Below are 14285 nucleotides of genomic sequence, written 5' to 3' on the forward strand. Positions count from 1 at the left end.
GAGATGACGGACATCTTAATAGTTCCCATGAGGGCAGTAGTACTTCCCACAGTCGGGTTTCATGAAATTCTCTTGGTTCCCTATAATAAATTTCCTTTTGGTTAACATGGGTTTGTTTTCCTTGTAACCAAATAGCCCCTAAACAGAAATAAAATTAGCCTTTTGCCTTTCCTTCTCAACATAATCCCAAACTTGCATCCCAATTGTAATTTGCAAAGTCATCATATTTGAAAGCTGTAGTAGATTTCCCAAGTCAAGGGGCTCATTTGCTGAGTTCTTCACAAGCAAGCAATCCCTTGCCAAGAGAAATAAAAACTTCCCAGTTAAAGGATATATTTTTAACTTTTTATTTGGAAATAACTTCAAGTTTACAGATGGATTGTGGGAAAAAACATAATATGAAAAATACTCATATACCCTTTACTCAGATTCACCTATTTTTAACATTTTACCCCAACTGTTCTATCACTGGTTCTTTTTATCTAAATATATAGCTCTCTAGATACATCTAATTTTTTGAACTATTTGATGGGAAATTAAATATACCATGGCCTTGACCCATAAAAAACTCAACTCAATGTGTATTTCCTGAGAATAAGAATATTCTGCTGCGTCACCGAAGCACAGCTGTCAGTCCTGACAAGTTTAGTATCTGCGAATGTTTTTATCTAATCTGCAATTCGGATTCCAATCCTGTCACCTGGCCTAACAGAGCCATATGAAGCGTTGCCCTACCCCCACTCCAGAACAGGACCCAAGCTTTCTAGGGTCAGGTAGCGCATTGAGGTCTCTGACCTCTTTTCCTCTGAAACATTTCCACAGCCTTTCTCTACCTTTCATGATATTGACACTGGGGGAAAATATAGCCCCTCTTTTACTTAATGGAAAGTTTCCCCTTTGGGACTTGTCTGATCTTTCCTCCTGATTATATTGAGTTTATGCATTCTCGGCTGAAACACTGCCTAGGTGATGTGATGGTCTCCTGGGAGCGCCACACCTGGACGCACACAACGTCTACCTGTTCTTCGTGGGTGATGGCAACTTTGATCAAGGTACAAAGTATGATCTGATTCTTCACTGCAGAGGTACTAGATTATCTGCCTCCCTTACAACAGAGAAGTAATCTGTGGGAAGACACTTTAAACCCACACCAACATCCTGTTCTTCATCAAAATGTCTTTCTGTGTTAAGAATCCATTGAAGATTCTTGCTTGATTTGCAAAGAGGGTTTCAATGATGGCCCGAATTGCATCTTGCCACAATGGTTGCGAAATGATAGTTTTCCAAGTCCACAGTTCCCCTGCATTTACCAGTAGACCCTCGGCCTTCAACTATTAGCAAGAGCCCTCCTCTCTCTCCATTTATCTATTTCGTTTTGGTATGAACTTGTAAGTTCCCTTTTCTTTTCAATGGTTTATAACTCATTATTGTTGAATTCATTCATTATTGTTTACTTAATAATCACATAACTTAATTATTTTAATGTTCAAATTGTCCTAGATTTGGCTAACAGTAGCCTTGTGACAGGCCAGTATATGTGTGTATATATATCTATACAGATATATAGACATATGTAGATATACATATAGATATAGATACATATACATAGTTATACATACATATAGCTATATATATGTATGTAGGGGTGTGTGTGCGTGTGTATGTATGTGTGTGTGTGTGTGTGTGTGTGTGTGTGTGTGTGTGTGTATATATATATATATATATATATATATATATATATATATATATATACCTTCCTTATTTTATGTTTCAGGTTCATCTTGTACTTACCCTGCCCCAGACCCGGAATCAGCCATTTCTCTTAATTATATTATAAAATTGAAATGTTGTACATTAGATTTTCTTCGAATGAGGCACATGTATGCCTGTCTCACCCTTTGGTGTCAGAAAATTTTAGGCATACATAAGAGCAAAACAAAGAAATTTCAGTGGAAAATTCTTCTAATGGTTTATTTCCCCCTTGGTTCCTTGGATATGAAGGTTGACTGCAATATGGGTTGAATTCTACTTATTGAAAATCAATGTATTATTATCCTAATCTGCTGAGAGCCGATGCTTGGCCCACTTCCTCAGATTTTATTGTGAGTTACAATGCTGGTGATCAACTAATCCAATGCATTGCTCAGATCTTCCAGTTCACTAAGACCAAATACGATTGCTCTTTAAAAAACGCAAACTTGTTGGAATCCATTCCTTCATCTACAAGTAAAATGATTTTGACTAATTTCACACAAAAATATTGCCATGTGTGGGTTCCATAAATCTGTCTTATTTTGTTACTTGCTGCTCTCTCCAGATGCTATGAGTTTAGCAGAAAATTGCCAAATCAAAAAATAAGCCGTCATGTGTGGTAATATCCTCTTTGTGGGCATTTTTAATTTTTGTCATTATATATCTTGTGTTTAGAAATATATTGTTTTAAAATACATTAAACACATCTGAGCCTATGCTCCAGAAACAATTATTGCTACCTTTAAAAATGGAATTGAGAATTCAGGGGATGGGATGTTAGAACTTGAACTCTTTCTTCGGAGATTTTCTGTGACAAGTGTTAGCATCTCATCTAATTACATTTGTTAGATTACCACTCATCTTTAGGAACAAAATGTTAATGAAAACTCAAAACACTGAAATGACAAAGAATGGGTTTTTTTCCTGCCCTTTACATTCATGCTGAATGGAATTTCAATCCTTTGAAAGCCAGGCCGTTAGCTTGTTGTGACAGGTTTTTGTGGGAAAGTTGGTCCCTAGGCACCTCCAACGTAGTCCAGACTATTGTTCATTTTAGTAAATTTCAAAACTCAGAAGAGGTGAAATAGGGGGAGACTCTTTCGAGTAACAGGTTTTTGAAATATAATTCACATACCATGAAGTGCACTCTTTTAATGTGGATAATTCAATGGTTTTTAGTATAGTCACAACGCTGTGCATTGGTCACCACCATCTAATTGCAGAACACTTTCCTCACCCCAAAAAGAAGGCCCATAGCCATTAACAGTCACCCCCCATTCCTCCCTCCCCCCGGCCCCGGCCACCACAGATCTCCTTTTCTCTCTGCAGACTTGCCTATTCTGGACGTTCCATGTAAATGGCATCACACAACATGCAGTGTTTTGTGTCTGGCTCCTTTCACTTAGCGTGATGTTTCTGAGGTTCCTTGGTGCAGCATTCATCAGTGCGTCGTCCCTTTTCATGGTCAAATAATATTCCAGTGTTTATATACATTATAAAACGTTTTGTTTATCCATTCATCAGTCGACAGGTATTTGGACTGTTTTCACATTTTGGCAATTATGAATAATGTGGCCGTGAATATCTGTGTACACAATTTCGCGCAGCTGTGTTTTCCATCCTCTCTCCTGGGTATATACCCAGGAGCAGAAGTGCCAGATCGTATATGAACTCTGTGTTTAACTTTTTGAGGAACTGCCAAACTGTTTACCAAAATAGCTATAGCCTTTTAGATTCACAGAATCGAAGTATAAGCATCCAATTTCTCCACATATTCACGGACACTTTTTATTGTCTGTCTTTTTCTTTATAGCTATCCTAGTAAGTGTGAAATGGTATTGCACTGTGGGTCTGATTTGCATTTCCCTGATGACTAATGATGTTCAGGATCTTTGCATGTGTTTATTGACCTTTCCTACATCTGCTTTATTATCTACTCAAATCCTGTGCCTGTATTTAAGTTGGGTTGTCTTTTTTTTATTGAGTTGTTTGAAGAGTCCCTTATATATTTTTATGCAAAGAGTCCTTTATATATCAGATCAGTCCCTTATCTGATATATGAATTGCAAATATTTTCTCCCTATCTGTGGGCTTTTCCACTGCTGATATCCTTTGCAGAACAGAAGATTTTAATTCTGATGAAGTCAAATTTATTTATTTTTCTTTTGTTCCTTGTGTTTTGGTGCCATGTCTAAGAAAGCATGACCTAATTCAAGGTCACAAAATTTACTCCTATGTTTTCTTCTAAGAGTTGTATAGTATTAGCTCTTGTATTTAGGTCTTGGTCCATTTGACTTAATTTTTGCATATGGTATGAGACAGGGATCCAACTTCATTCTTCTGCATGTGGATGTCCGGTGGTCCCAGCACCATCTGTTGAAGAGATTATTCTTTTACCATTTCATTGTCTTTGATGCCCTTGTGAGAAGGCAGACTCTTGACCCAACTTTTTCTCCCACAAAGATGAAGAAGACCTTTGAAATTTTCTTTAATCCACAGTAACTATGTTCTGGGTTTTAGAGGATAAAAATGGTAATTTTTTTTCCATTAACAAGACTGGATCCTTCTTTATTGAATACCTGCAATAGACCATCAGTGTGTACAGGACCTTATCTCAACCACTGCTCTTCTCTGACCACTGAGCACCGTGAAAAAAAAAAAAAAAAAAAGTTGTCCAGCCACAGAATGTGTGTTTCAAAGCTTAACTGAGGCTCCAGAAACACAAGAAATGCCTTCATTATTGAATCATTTGACAGGATTTGGGAAAAGCGCAACGGTCACTGAAAAACTATAAGAGTTCAAATCTATGATCAAATGTTCAGATGAGCATGATATACTGAAAGGTTCTACCTTAACCAACACTTTAATTGAGAGAGGGTCAGGAAAGGTGGCAGGTAACTTCTTTCCAGAACTTTGGCTGCAGAAGGTTTGTCAGAAAGATAAAGCTGAGTCTGAATAAATCATTTGATTTCCTCATATTTACATCCAAGTGCTTCATAACCTATTCCTCTTCTATCTCGTGCTCAGCTCTGCGCATTCACAGGCAGCTTCAGCTCTACTTCCTTCCTTGGACGAGAGCATCTATCCCAGCAGATCCCTTTGTAGTAGGCTGCTTCCAAAACAGCCACCGTGGTCTCGCCTCCTGGTTCAGTCTCTTGTGTAAATTCCGTCCCCACATTGTGGGTGGGCTGGTCCTAGTGACTTGACTCTACATAAAAAGTGATGGGATATGACTTCTGAAATTAAGTTAGAAAGGACCATGACTTCCATTTTGCTGGCATTCTCTGGCTCTTCCTCATTTGCTCTTTTATTTTTTACAGCTTTATTGGAATATAATTGCTTTACAATGGTGTGTTCGTTTCTGCTTTATAACACAGTGAATCAGTTATACATATACCTATGTTCCCATATCTCTTCCCTCTTGCGTCTCCCTCCCTCCCACCCTCCCTATCCCACCCCTCCAGGTGCTCATTTTGATAACGCCAGTTAACACAGGCTAAGCCTTCTGGAAAGGCTAAGTGTTAAGGAACTGAGGCCATTAGCCCTACAACTTCCCAGGAGCCGAATTCTCCCGACAGCATTGTCTTGAGCTTGGAAGCGGATCCCCCCTCATTAAGCCTTAAGATGCATGCAGCCCAGGCTGACACCTTGGTTGAAGCCTTGTGAGAATCCATGAGCTTGAGGACCCAGCAAAGCCATGCCCAGATTCCACATAAACTGTGTGATAATATATGTATGTTCTTGTTTTAAGTAACTACATTTTGGGGTGATTTGTTACACAGCAAAAGATAGTTAACACGTAGCATAACTTGGTTTCCTATGGTTTTGTATTTTGTGCTATACTTTCTTAACAAACTGAAAGTAAAGTCAAAGAAATCCTTCCTAAATCCTGGGTTTTCAAATCCATTCTTGCAGCTGTATCTTTCCACTCTCTCATCCCTATTCAATTCCTGGACCAAACTAGCCCTACTCACTACCTCATGGTCTCATTTTCACTGCATAATCTAGGAGCTCATTGTCTTACCACTAAATTGCAACCGTTTATTCACAAACTCCTTTAACTTCTTAGCGTTAACTCAAACCAGGCTTTTTCAAAAACCACATCAAAGCTCTCTACCGTGGAGGACACTTCTGGTCACCTCCCCCAGTGCACTCCCGCGTCCTGCTCTGTTTCTGCCATTTACTAGTAATGGGAAGTTAGGCAAGTTAGATAACGCCTCAAAGCCTCAGTCTCTTCGTTTCTTAAGTCGGAATAATACCTACTTCATAGGATGGTTGGAGAATTGGTGGAACGATGCGGACGAAAGTGCCTGACAGTGCCTACCCCTCACCACGGAGTCAACTGATACTGGTTTTCATTTCCCGATACCCAGTCCTCATTCTTCTATGCAATAGTTTCTTACTGAATATTTCTACAGTCCTGTTTGTGAACCACGTCCTGGTGACACAAAGATGAATGAGTCTTCGAGGCGCTCACAAATCTGCCAGAGGAGATAGTATTTATCACACACTGATTCTCATCGTTATTTGGCCCGTGAAAAACGCACATACTCTGGGAACACAGAAAAGGGGTACTTCATTATCCTGACACTTCATCTTCGGTAATTACATCTGCCTCTTTCTTTCTTTTGTGCAAGAGTCTACAGAATCCTAAGACACTCTCTACCCCTCACCCTCCAACTTCCAGTCAGAGTTTTTCTTTCCACTCGTCTCTGTCCATCACTCCCTAATTCAGTAGGCTACCATATTCACGCTGCTTTTAGTACCCTTCTCTCACAACACCTAAACACTTTTCGAATTTAATGACAAGCCCACGTTTGTTACCCATTAATATGGCTTATCTTCAGTCCTTTCCCTTACACCTCATCTTCACTCAGAAGGACCTCTTCTCCTTCACTTGCTATTTCTTCCCTCAGACACTTTTCTTTCCCTGGCGCTTGGCTAACTCCCACTCAAGCTGCTGCCTGCCCTCCACCCTATGACTCTAGCTGATGGCCAAATCCATCATTGTTTTCCTACAGACACGTGATGGCGCCACTCACTGTTCGCAGACACAACACACATCCTCCTGCTTCTGACTGTGTGCTCATTTCTTTGCTCCATGAGGGATACCCTCTCCTCTCAGCCAGCATCTAGCCAACAGACTGTGAATCCCCCTGCAAGGTCCATTACCAAGGCCAGTAACATTTTTCTTGTTCTAAGTGTGTGTGCTCTTTCCTTCCCTTTAACTTCCAAGAAGGTTATACCTCTCTTGTGATACTTAAACTACACTCCCGAGTCTCATGTGGTAACGTCTGTGGTCTAAGGTCTACCTCCTAATGCTTGAAAGTCAAAGTGGTGTCTGTGGCAGACTGAGAATGCCTGTCATAGACCTGCAGCTACAGGGAAGATAACTGAACAAGGGCCCCGTTTGCTGAGCTCGGAAATCCAGTGTCACGTGTCTGCCAAGGCTCTATACCTCCCACAGGCTGCTGCTACTGACCAGTAACTGAGTGTGACGTACACTCAGGCAAAGCCCTTCTTTGGAGACGGGGGTCCTCCGATGGCCAGCTCTGGCTTGAGGGCACCCCCGCAGTGCCACTGAACTTCCACTGGACTGCAGGGCATCACTCTCCATTCGGGGTCAGACTGGCTTCATGGGCTAAAGGTTCTCTCAGTTCCCCCCATGCCCCTCCCTATTTCCCCTTCTACGGCAGATCCCCAGATGTTCTCAGATGTTTCCCTGCATATTTAATCCCGTCTTGGCATCTGCTTCCCAGAAGACCTGGAATAACAAAAATGGTGCCAGGGCTGATCCACAGAAACAGGCGATGAGGTGAGGATTTGCACCGGCCAACCCGCCACCCAGCAGAAGAAGAGGACAGCCAGCCTCCTGGTTGGTAGGAGGGGCATGGGTAGTCCCCGGCACAAGGCAGCCCATCATTGTTTTAAGAAGAGCTAGCATTTTCCACTACGGTTGTCCCTCTCCCGTAAAACAGCAGGTGTCTGTGGTAGACAAAATAACAACCCTCCAAAGATATCTCTATCCTAATCCTTGGAACCTGTGAATATATTACTTTACATGGCAGGAGGGACTTTTTTAATGTGATTAAACTTGAATCTTGACACGCAATGATGATCCTGGATCATCTGGGTGGGCTCAGTGTAATCACAAGGGTCCTTAGAAGAGGGGGGCAGGGTTAGTGTCAGTGAAGGAGGTGTGACAATGACAGCAGAAGTCAGGGAAAGAACAAGAGAAAGAGAGAAAATGAGAGACAGACAGAGACAGAGACAGAGAAGCACCTGAAGATGCTGCGGGCCTTGGAGATGAAGGAAGGGGCCCCCAGACAAGGATGCGACTGGCCTCTAAGTGCTGTACAGGCAAGGAAATGACTTCTCTTCCACTGACATCTTGATTTCAGGACTTCTGACCTTTGTAACTGTAACATAACAAACTTGTATTGTTTTCTGTCACTAAGTTGGTAGCAATTCGTTACAGCAGAGTCACAGGAAACTAATATATTACCCCCATCACCCACCCCCCACGAACTGCCCAAGAGTTAAAGAAGAGTTACAACTCAACAGAACCTGCTGGGTCTGGTAAGGATGGAGAGAAGCTGTGTACCTGAAGAACCACGTCCCTAAGAACTGGCAGGGGCCAGGGGGCTCTCCTGCGATGAAATTCTGAGGGCACTTGATCGAGGGGGCTGGAACGTCAAGCTGGATAAGCAAGACTTTGTTGAATTAGGAGTATTTTACTTAATTCCATTCAACATTCTAGCAAAGAATCCAGGGAACTGGAAAAACGTGTCACTGGTATGGCTCTTAGAAGCCTGGGAAGAAAGACAACGGGCAGCTCTCGGCAATGTAGAAATACCTGAGTTGCCTGGGCAGGGGGTAGAGGAATAAAGAAAGAAGCTCAGCTTCTCTCAGCCTCTCAGGGCGTGGCCATGCTGGAACAGAGAAATAACGTGGGTCCAGAAGATCCATTCAGAGGAGCAAGTTCCGTGGGAGACCCAGAGAACAGGCACCTTTCACCAAGGCCAGGAGGAAGGCACTGGGGACAAGGGACCAGTGTCACTAAGAAGTTCAGAGGTGGCTCCCTCTGCAGGCCATGAGTGACTGGAGGACAGGTGGTTATACAGTCAGGCTCCCTAGCATCTATGGGGACAATGGGGCATGTAGCTAACCATGTCAGCACATGCCATGGCAAGACGGACAGTCTGATCCACAGCTTCAAGAATGGGGCTTCAAGAAAGGTGACTTTGATCTATAAATAAGAAACGTAATGAGAAAAACTCCCAATTTACCAGTTCTTGAGTAATTCATTGCTCTAGTTCACTTCATTGAAGTCTCCTTCAAACATTCTAGAGCCATGCTGGGGTTCAGAAATGTTTGTGAAACAAAATTCTAGAACTACAAATAAAACTTTAAATGGTCTCTTTAAATAGAAAATAACAGGGACTCCCCTGGTGGCGCAGTGGTTAAGAATCCACCTGCCAATGCAAGGGACACGGGTTCGATCCCTGGTCTGGGAAGATCCCACATGCCGCGCAGCAACTAAGCCCGTGCGCCACAACTACTGAGACTGCGCTCTAGAGCCCACGAGCCACAACTACTGAGCCTGCATGCCTAGAGCCCATGCTCCACAACAAGAGAAGCCACCGCAATGAGAAGCCCACACACCGCAAGGAAGAGTAGCCCCTGCTCGCCACAACTTGAGAAAGCCCGCGCACAGCAATGAAGACCCAACACAGCCAAAAATAAATAAATTAATTTTTTAAAAAAAGAAGATAATATATCTGTGAAAACAAACTTATGGTTACCAAAGGGAAAAGGTTGGGGTGGGGGATGGTATAAATGAGGAGTTTGGGATTAACATATACACACTACTATACATAAAATAAATAACCAACAAGGACCTATGGTATAGCACAGGGAACTCCACTCAATATTCTGTAATCACCTATACGGATATATGTATCAAATGGATATATGTATATGTATAACCAAAACACTTAGCTATACACCTGAAACTAACACAACATTGTAAATTAGCTATACTCCAATATAAAATAAAAAATTAAATTAAAAAGAAGAAAATAATGTATCTGTAAAGATTTCATGTAACCTTGTACTTTCATTAGCCTTTTCTTTGCTAGGCATTATGTGTTTAAGTAACAAACAACAGAGCATATTTTAATTAATCTTTGGCAGTCAAATATGATGCTTTGTAGCCAGATGGTAACCAATATGTACAAATTCTTGGCAGTTCCATGCTATGTAATCACCACGCTTCGGCTTGACATTTCATATCTCATCAAAGAGGATGCCCACCTACAACAGACACCTCATCACAAGAGGCTGGTAAGACAGACACTGCATCTTGTCCAGGGGTACCAGGGTGGAACAGAAAAAGGATGGGTTTCCCAGTCCCACAACAGGAGATCTTAATGTCAATTCTGGTGCTTCTTAGTTTTCTCACAGTCAACATATCGTTTCTCATCTACACATAAGGAAGAAATGCAGGTTTCTTGTGAGCAACTTATGAGATAATGTCAACCAAAAACGGGTCCAACAAATGCTAGCTCTGCTCCAACCTCTGCCCTCTCTCCTTGAGGTTTCTTCCCGTGTCCACCCCCATGCCCATCAGCGTTCCAGGCTCGCTGTGAGGGGCCACGAGGAAGTGGGCCGGCAGAGACACGGAAGAAGCCAAACCACCCCCACCTCCCCAGTCCTTCAAAGTCATTTCCATCCACTTTGGTCGGAAAAGCCTGCAGAAAACAAAAACAGCAAGCAAACAACGACAACAAAAAACCTGACCTCCCTGCTCTACTGCCGAAAGTTTTACTTTTAAAGTGAGAGAGGGACATACCCTGGTACCCCTGAAAAGAGCCGAAAGTCACCTTGGAAATCACCTACGAAACTCCTAAATGCTCATTTCTGAAGTCGACTGTAAACAATTCAGAGGGCAAGTCGATACGGCTTCATTCCTGCTTTGCCAGCTGCACTTCTAATATCCAACCACGAGCATCTGCTTTGGTGTTTCTCATTTCGATCTCTAATGTTGCTTTCTGACCATCTATACCACGCCCTCTCACAACAGTCAGTAATAAGAAAAAAATCCATTTACAATAATTTCTGTCTGCGTGTCAATGCGCTAACAAGCAACCTCAGGATCAAGTAGAAGCAGCAGAATGGACCTCCAGTCAGAAGGATGCCCCTAAAAATGTCCTCACCCACATGAACCTGGGGCAAGCTCACTCAGTTAACCCTCCACCCAGAGAACTCTCCGGAAGTTCTGCAGCGGGTCTCCCTCGGCAACATCTGCCTCGATTGTTAAAAACAACAGTGCATGAGTGGGAAACAGAGTGAATGAGGGAGGTGACGGGTGGTGCAAGGCATTGTCTTGGTCAAGGAATAGTCTGTAAGGGTCTATAATTATTTTCCCCCCTCGTCACGAGCACTTTCCTCACATGAATTTTTTGGTAAAATATAGGAAAACAATCTATCAGCCAGCTTGTGGCTATTGAGTAACGGTATTATGGTTCTAGGCAGAAAAATCACGTCGCTACAAGTCAGTGTTTCTCCACAGGTAGCACCCCCTGCTCAGATGCCTCTACATATCTGGCAAAGTCTGGAGCCATATTTTTGTAGGGAGGGGGTGGTCTACTGGCATCTAGCGGCAAAGGCCAGCGATGCTACCAAACACCCTACACTGCACAGGAAAACCTCCACAAAGAAGAATGACCCAGCCCCAAAATGTCAATACTACTGACGCTGAAAACCTCTGTTCATTCCATACTTTGGCTATAAATTCATTTACGCTGAAAAGGAAAAAAAAGGCTATCATACGATATCAAAAGAGGAGATGCAAAAGGAAACTCACAGAGACACGTCCTTTGTCACAGAACAAAACTTATGAGATTGGAATGGGGAGGAAAAAAAGCGCTTGAAACACAATAAGAGAACTTGCTTTAATATCAGGTACATTTTAAATGAGTTGTTTAAAGCTATTTCAATTGGTACAGACACTATGGAGCACGGTATGCAGGTTCCTTAAAAAACTGAACTACCATATGATCCAGCAATCCCACTCCTGGGCATATAGCCTGAGAAAACCATAATTCAAAAAGCTACACGTACCCCCAATGTTCATTGCAGCTCTATTTACAATAGCCACAACATGGAAGCAACCTAAATGTCCATCGACAGATGAATGGATAAAGAAGATGTGGTATATTTATACAATGGAATACTACTCAGCCATTAAAAAGAATGAAATAATGCCATTTGCAGCAACATGGATGGACATAGAGATTATCATACTAAGTGAAGTAAGTCAGACAGAGAAAGACAAATATCATATGATATCACTTATATGTGGAAGCTAAAAAAAAAGATACAAATGAACTTATTTACAAAACAGAAATAGACCCACAGACATAGAAAACAAACTTATGGTTACCAAAGGGGGCAAGGGTGGGGGAGGGACAAATAAGGAGGTTGGGATGAACGTATACACACTAATATATATAAAATAGATAACCAACAAGGAGCTACTGTATAACACAGGGAAATGTACTCAATATTTTGTAATAAACTATAAGGGAAAATATTCTGAAAAATTATATATATATATATATATATATATCACTTTGATGTATACCCAAAACTAACATGACATTGTAAATCAACTATACTTTAATTTTTAAAAATTAAATTAAATTACATAAATAAAAATAAATGCATGAAAGATGCTGGGATTTCAGGGGGGAACAAAGGTGGCGTAACAGTGCCCTGAACTTGCCAAGTGTGCCACTGGGACTATGACCTCATGGGCTTATGACATTACTCTAGGACCCAGAAGTAGGTTTATTTAATCCCTAACTTCCTTTGAGCCCTGGCAACAGACGAGACCTATGGGCCAAATCCTGTCCACAGAAAGCCAGTGAGCGCTGCACACAGTTGTCCCAGAACAACTGGGCTTTGTGGTTTCTTGTGTGGCGTTTGGCTAGCTTAACTAGAGTAAAGATGGAAGCACAGCTAGATTCTAAGGCAGATGGCTGACAGGCAGTGTGCTACAGCATCTCCTACCAAACGTGTAGTTATCTACTTACAGGTACAGAGCATGGAGGAATATATCATTATTGCCCAACCCCATAGCTTCTAACACAGTTCTGCACACAGCTGGTGCTCAGTACCATTGGTTTACTATTTGATAAACGGTCTCACATTCAGTCCAAGGTGACAGAGATCCTCATATCTTTGGAACGTGGAAGCAGATACAGAAAAGGTACTTAGCTAAGGCACACTTGCTATATGCCAAGCTCTGCACTGCATGCCAGAAATACAGTGATAAACAAGATGAATGAGTTAGTTGCCCACCATTTTTTAGCTTATTTTCTTTTCTGTGAGTTTACTGTGGCCTTTTCTAACAAGATAAGGCTAAAATCCTTTCCATGGCAGGAGGAAAGTTGAAATGCTCAACTCCTTTCTTCTTCCGTGAAGTCCTCCATCACTACCATACCTACGAGGCTGGCACAAGAATGTGTGCACCGGTGAGGTGAGCGAGTGGGAATGATGTCAGAAGGGTAAAGGGGAATGGTGTACATTTTTAGGAAAAGGAACTCTGTTCAATGCGCTCCTTTTATGGAGGGAGCGCGAGGATGAGAGGAGGCCGTGAGCGGGGGTAGAAATATTAACCTGCGCCAAAGCTACTCATGTTGGAACAGAGATTCCAGCATCTCTGAGGCCAATAAAATAAATAAAGTTTATGACCCCTCTGCCAGCCACTAAGCCTGTCTCCACTTGGGGATTAATTAGGATCAGCATTTTACCAGTGAATCTGTGCCACAAAAAAAGGAAGGAAGGAAGGAAGGAAGGGAGGGAGGGAGGGAGGGAGGGTGGGAGGGTAGGAGGGAGGGAGGGAGGGTGGGAGGGTAGGAGGGAGGGAGGGAGGGAGGGAGGGTGGGAGGGAGGGAGGGAGGGAGGGAGGGTAGGAGGGAGGGAGGGAGGGAGGGAGGAAGATCAACAGCGTGCTCTGCTTTTCCTTGTGCAATAAACCCCTCACGATTACAGATGCATGTATACTACGGCCAGTACCTTCCAGTACAGCTGGAAATATTAACACAAAGCATATTCTTGATGAATTTTTCAATTTAATGCAACTACACTACTGTGAATAAATGGAACTTATTCAATGTGATTTGATACTTATCTATGAAACGCTTTCCATAAGCATTCGCAAAGCAGAACACTTTATCAGATTTGGAAGATTAACATCTCCCGTGCCTAAAGCTAAGCGGCTCTGCAGACGGTGGTGTGGCCAGCTGATGTGACTAGAAAGTGATAAAAATGCTGCTTTTGGTAAATCTGCCTCCTTGGCGCACTGCATTTCTTGTTCTTGTCCGCTCTGCAGAACTTCGAAGGCTCGATCGACATTCCTGTGTTCTTAGCTATGACTTTGGTCTTTCCACCAAAGCAGTTTTATTTCCTGACAGGCATTATAGGCATTATAGCTTATGAAAGCCAGTGCTATTGGGAAGATATTC

The sequence above is a fragment of the Phocoena sinus genome, chromosome 20, assembly GCF_008692025.1.
Source record: "Phocoena sinus isolate mPhoSin1 chromosome 20, mPhoSin1.pri, whole genome shotgun sequence".
Lineage (NCBI taxonomy): Eukaryota > Metazoa > Chordata > Mammalia > Artiodactyla > Phocoenidae > Phocoena > Phocoena sinus.